Genomic DNA, 6,837 nt, shown 5'->3' with positions numbered 1-6,837 from the left:
CTCCGAGTCAAAGTTCGACCCATTATCCGTAATGATGCTGTGCGGGACTCCATATCTGAATATTAGTTCCCTGATGAAGCTAACAGCAGTACCGGTGTCAAGGTTCTTGATTGGTTTAGCCTCGATCCACTTGGTGAACTTGTCGACTGCCACCAGTACATGCGTGAAGCCGCTTCGTCCTGTTCTCAAAGGACCGACCATGTCCAATCCCCATACTGCGAAAGGCCAGACGAGTGGGATGGTCTTCAGAGCCGACGCAGGCTTGTGCGACATATTCGAGTAGAACTGACATCCCTCGCACTTATCCACTATCTCTTTTGCCATCTCATTCGCCTTTGGCCAGTAAAATCCGGCTCGGTATGCTTTGGCCACGATGGTCCGAGAGGACGCATGATGACCACAGGTTCCCGAGTGGATATCATTGAGGATGAGTCGACCTTCTTCTGGTGTTATGCACTTCTGACCAACTCCAGTCGCGCTTTCTCTGTATAATTGTCCTTTGATTACGGTAAAGGCCTTAGATCGACGGACGATCTGTCGAGCCTCTTCCTCATCCTCCGGAAGCTCTTTTCTCAGGATATACGCGACATATGGAACTGTCCAGTCGGGAATGACCACCAAGACCTCCATGATCAAGTCGACCACCGCTGGGACTTCAACCTCAGTCGGATCTGTGGCACTCTTGGGCTGTGGAGTTTCTTCGGTGAAAGGATCTTCTTTGACTGACGGAGTGTGTATATGCTCCAAGAACACACCACTCGGAATGGCTTCTCTCTTGGAACCTATCTTTGCTAGATCATCAGCTGCTTGATTTTTCAGTCGGGGTATATGATGGAGCTCCAACCCCTCGAACTTCTTTTCCAGCTTCCTCACTGCACTGCAGTATCCAGTCATGGCTGGGCTTCTCACGTCCCACTCCTTCATCACCTGGTTGACCACTAAATCCGAGTCGCCATAGACCATCAGGCGACGGACGCCGAGTGAAATGGCCATGCGCAACCCATATAAGAGGGCCTCATATTCTGCCTCATTGTTGGAGGAATCAAAGTGAATCTGGAGCACATATCTGAGCTTATCTCCTCTGGGGGAAACCAGGACAACCCCAGCACCGGAACCATTCAACATCTTAGAGCCATCAAAGAACATGGTCCAATGCTCCGAGTGAACTTCAGTCGGCTGCTGCTGTTCAATCCACTCGGCGAGGAAATCTGCTATTGCCTGGGACTTAATGGCTTTCTTTGCCTCAAACTTGATATCAAGGGGAAGAAGTTCAATCGCCCATTTGGCCACTCGACCAGTTGCATCTCTGTTGTGCAAAATCTCTGATAGTGGAGCGTCGCTGACGACTGTGATGGAATGATCAGAAAAATAATGAGCAACCTTCTTTGTGGTCATGTATATTCCATACACAAGCTTCTGATAATGAGGATATCTCTGCTTGGATGGAGTCAAGACTTCAGACAAATAATACACTGGGCGCTGAACTTTGAGAGCTTTTCCTTCTTCTTCCCGCTCGACCGTAAGCACAGTACTGACGACTTGTCCTGTGGCTGCGATATAGAGCAACAGAGGCTCTTTGCTGATTGGAGCAGCAAGCACCGGCTGGGTGGAGAGCAGAGCTTTTAGCTCGGCAAACGCTGCATCAGCTTCTGGAGTCCACTCGAACTTGTCTGTCTTCTTCATCAGTCGGTAAAGAGGCAATGCCTTTTCACCGAGTCGTGAGATGAATCGACTTAATGCGGCCAAGCATCCAGTAAGCTTCTGGACATCGTGCACTCGCACAGGGCGTTTCATTCGGAGAATAGTGCCAATCTTCTCTGGATTAGCGTCGATTCCCCGTTCGGAAACGAGAAAACCGAGTAACTTGCCACCAGGAACTCCAAATGTGCACTTTGATGGATTGAGCTTGATATCATATCTTCTGAGGTTGGCAAATGTTTCGGCGAGATCAGCGAGCAGGTCGGAACCTTTTCGTGACTTGACAACGATATCATCCATATATGCTTCCACATTCCGACTGATTTGAGTGAGTAGACACTTCTGAATCATTCGCATAAATGTGGCTCCGGCATTCTTGAGGCCGAATGGCATGGTGATATAGCAGAAGCACCCGAATGGAGTGATGAAAGCTGTTTTTACCTCGTCGGGTCCGTACAGACGGATCTGGTGGTACCCGGAGTAGGCATCTAGAAAAGACAGTCTCTCGCATCCCGCGGTCGAGTCAACAATTTGATCTATGCGAGGGAGAGGAAAATGATCTTTCGGGCAGGCCCGGTTGATGTGCTTGAAATCAATGCACATTCGGAGCGACTTGTCCTTCTTAGGAACCATGACGACATTAGCGAGCCACTCGGAGTGGTATATCTCTCGGATAAATCCTGCCGCCAACAGTCGAGCCACTTCCTCACCAATGGCTTTTCTCTTCTGGACGGCGGACCGCCGAAGATGCTCTTTGACTGGTTTTGCAGATGAGTCGACTCTTAGGCGATGCTCAGCCAGTCCCCTGGGAACACCTGGCATGTCAGCGGGCTTCCATGCAAAAATGTCCCAGTTCTCACGGAGGAACTGGATGAGCGCTTCTTCCTATTTTGGGTCGAGTGTTGTGGAGATGCGGGTCGGAGCTGCATCGGGGTCGGTCGGGTGAATGTGAACAGGCTTCGTCTCACCGGACGACTGAAATGCAGACTCTGTGGCGGGTTTCTTGGATCGCAGCAAGTCACTCGGATCTGCATTTTGCTTGTATTCCTCGAACTCGACCGCTGTCACCTGGGAATCGGCAATCTTTGAGCCCTTCTGAAAGCACTCTTCTGCCTTTTTCCGATCACCGGTGACAGTGATCACTCCTTTGGGGCCGGGCATCTTCAATTTGAGGTACACGTAACATGGTCGAGCCATGAACCGTGCGTAAGCTGGTCTCCCCAAAATGGCATGATATGCACTCTGAAAATCCACGACCTCAAACGTCAACTTTTCTTTGCGAAAATGTTTCGAATCACCAAACACCACGTCCAAAGCTATTTGGCCGAGTGACTCGGCTTTCTTCCCTGGTATAACTCCATGAAAGCTCATGTTACTAGTGCTCAGTCGGGACATCGGAATGCCCATTCCTTTCAGTGTGTCTGCATACAACAAATTCAGCCCGCTTCCACCGTCCATCAGCACTTTTGTCAGTCGAGTGCCTTCGACAACTGGATCGACCACCAAAGCTTGCCTCCCAGGGGTGGCAATATGAGTCGGGTGATCAGATTGGTCGAATGTGATGGGTATTTGAGACCATTTCAGATAATTTGCTTTTGCTGGGGCAACCATGTTCACCTCTCGGTTAATGACTTTCAGTCGACTCCTGCTTTCCACATCTGCAAAGATCATCAGAGTGGAGTTGATATGCGGATATCCTTCCTCACTGTCCTCCTTGTCTTCGGCCTTGTCCGACTCCTTCTCCTTGTCCTTAGACTGTTTTCCCTGAAACTGCTGGATCAGGAGTCGACATTGGCGAGTGGTGTGCTTCGGGTAGATGATATTCCCCTCTTCGTCTTTCTTCGTGTGGATGTGACATGGCATATCCATTACGTCGTTCCCTTCTTTATCCTTTACCTTCTTGGGGTTCCAGGATCCTTTTGGTTTCCCCTTAAACTTTCCCTGAGTCACGGCCAGAGCCTCTCCAGGAGCTGCCGGTTCAGCCTTCCGCTTCTGTTTCCGACTGGTGTTTCCTTTTTCCGACTGACTCGGCTTGTGCTTGCCGCTTCGGAGTCGGTCTTCTTCTTCGCCGTTGGCGTACTTGGTAGCAATCTCCATCATCCGACTCAAGGTCATGTCACCGGTTCGACCAAACTTCAAACTCAGTTCTCTGTTCTTGACGCCATCTTTGAAGGCGCAGACTGCCTGATGATCAGACACATTCTCCACAGTGTGGTGCAAAGTGATCCATCTCTGAATATACTCTCTGAGAGTCTCATTGGCCTTCTGCACGCAGACTTGCAACTCTGTCAGTCCAGCTGGTCGCTTGCAAGTTCCTTCAAACGTTCTGATGAACACTCGGGACAGATCTTCCCAAGTGTAAATGCTGCTAGGAGGTAATTGAGTCAACCATGCCCTGGCAGAACCTTCCAGCATGAGGGGCAAATGCTTCATGGCCACCTCGTCGTTCCCACCACCAATCTGAACTGCCACTCGGTAGTCCTCAAGCCAAGTTTCAGGCTTAGACTCACCAGTGAACTTGCTGACTCCTGTTGCCAACCTGAAATTGGGAGGGATAACTGCGGCTCTGATAGCTCTGCTGAAACATTCAGGACCAGAAACATGCACTCGACTGCTTGTGGGTGCATCTCTGTCGAGTCCGCCTCGATGGGCTCTGTTCCGGTCGACCAAACCTTGCACGATAATGGATCGCGCGTCGAAGCCTGGTTCTCTGGGGTCGACTGGAACCCTTCGCCCTGTACTGTACTGACGCCTGTCATCTTGCTGCCGAGGAGCGTAAGACCCACCCCTCGGAGGGGAATTGGGCACTCGACGCCTATCATCTCGGTCGAGTCGGTCACCATATTGGTCTCGCCGATTCTCGCGCCCTTCACGCCGCGGAGGCGATCTGGGACTGTGAGCCGACTGAACCGTATTCGCAGTGACGGATCGACTGTGAATTCTGTTGCGCGACTGAGACACGGCTGAATTCTGATCTCCTGCTGCCCGGAGCAGATCCCTGATCTGCATCAAACCTCTGCCAGCTTCCGACTGAGAAGGCTGGATGGACTCTGCTATACGGGTCGTAGCTGCTAAATTCTGGATTGGGGTTCGATATACCTGAGTCGGCGGGAAGAGTTGACATCGACTGGTGTCGGGAACTCGTTGCCGCGCGCGCTCGTCGAGTGCTCGCTGAAGATTCTCCAGTCGAGTGCGTTCGGCCAAATTGGCCAGACGTGCCTCCTCCAAGGCACGAGCCTCGGGGGTTTCTCCTGCGATGGGAGTACGCAGAACATCCACGTTCCTGCGGCGAAGTTCTTCTCTTTGCAGAGAGTCGAGTGGCTCGGGCTGGTACTCTTCGTAGTCTCGAATGGGGTCGCCTCCGTCGCCTGCTCCACCATCACGGGCGAAGCCAGGGGGACTGCAGGGCCCATCGACCATCAAAATTTCTGCCGCTGGATCACTGCTATCGCACTTGGATGCGGTCTCCACGGAACCAGTCGACAGATCGAACAGGCCGTAAAGAGATTCATCAGGCTCGATTGCCGCAACTTGGGTGGTGGCCGTCTGGCGAGCCACTGCGTGCTTCACCCACCGCTGAATCCTCGACCGGCCCGAGCGCTTGCGCTGACGGGAGACAGGGAAGGTGGTCGATGGGGATGTCGACCGATACGGGGTCGACGGTTGCCGCAGCAGAACGCCTCGGACACATGCGCGAAAATGTGTCGCACCACGGATGGGGAGCGCATCAACGTCGAGTGGAGCCTCCTGGAGCCAGGCGGAGTCGTCAGTGATGAAGGTGAGAGCGCCGAGACGGATCTCTCGACCCTCGACCAAAAATCCAGCAGCCACCATGATGAAAGTACTCGGAAGAATCGCAACTTCTCACAAAATTGCTAAAACACCGGCCCCACGGTGGGCGCCAACTGTCGTGGATCTAAGCCTGACAGTAGAGTGGGGGGTAGGTATGGAGAGGCAAGGTCCTAGCTATGGAGAGGTTGTAAACACAAGGGATGTACGAGTTCAGGCCCTTCTCGGAAGAAGTAATAGCCCTACGTCTCGGAGCCCGGAGGCGGTCGAGTGGATTATGAGTATATGAGTTACAAGGTGCCGAACCCTTCTACCTGTGGAGGGGGGTGGCTTATATAGAGTGCGCCAGGACCCCAGCCAGCCCACGTAGGAGAGGGTTTAAGGTGAGTTAAGTCCGGGGCGTTACTGGTAACGCCCCACATAAAGTGTCTTTACTATCATAAAGTCTACTTAATTACAGGCCATTGCAGTGCAGAGTGCCTCTTGACCTTCTGGTGGTCGAGTGAGTCTTCGTGGTCGAGTCCTTCAAGTCAGTCGAGTGAGTCCCTCGTTGGTCGACTGGAAGGTGACCTCTTCTAAGGGTGTCCTTGGGCAGGGTACTTAGATCAGGTCCGTGACCCTACCCTAGGTACATGACCCCATCAGGGACCTCGGCACTTTTGAACAGCACCCTCCAGGCGTCTTCATGAGTTGTGTCGAAGAGCCTGTTCAGAGTCCGGTGCTGTGCCAGATTGAACTCCTACAAGGTGAACTCCCGTTGTTGGCACGGGAGTACCCGACGGATGAGCATAACCTGGACTATGTTGACGAGCTTGAGCTTCTTGTCCACCATGTTTTGAATACATGTTTGGAGTCCAGTCATCTCTTTCGAATTACCCCAGGATAGGCCCTTCTCTTTCCAGGAGGTGAGCCGCATGGGGATGCCAGATCAGAACTTGGGGGCCGCTACCCATGCGGGGTCGCGCGGCTCGGTGATATAGAACCACCCCGATTGCCACCCCTTTATGGTTTCCACAAAGGAGCCCTCGAGCCATGTTATGTTGGGCGTCTTGCCCACCATGGCGCCTCCGCACTCCGCCTGGTGGCCGCCCACTACCTTCGGCTTGACATTGAAGGTCTTCAGCCATAAGCCGAAGTGGGGCTTGATGCGGAGGAAGGCCTCGCACACGACGATAAACACCGAGATGTTGAGGATGAAGTTCGGGACCAGATCGTGGAAATTCAGGCCATAATAAAACATGGGCCCCCGGACGAAGGGATGGAGAGGGAATCCCAGTCCGCGGAGGAAATGGGTGAGGAATACTTCCCTCTCGTGGGGCCTAGGGGTGGGGATGAGCTTCCCCTCATCGG

The sequence above is a fragment of the Triticum aestivum genome, chromosome 7A (assembly GCF_018294505.1).
Source record: "Triticum aestivum cultivar Chinese Spring chromosome 7A, IWGSC CS RefSeq v2.1, whole genome shotgun sequence".
Taxonomy (NCBI): domain Eukaryota; kingdom Viridiplantae; phylum Streptophyta; class Magnoliopsida; order Poales; family Poaceae; genus Triticum; species Triticum aestivum.
The sequence above is the reverse complement of the archived record's forward strand: the minus strand, read 5'-3'. Positions refer to the sequence as shown.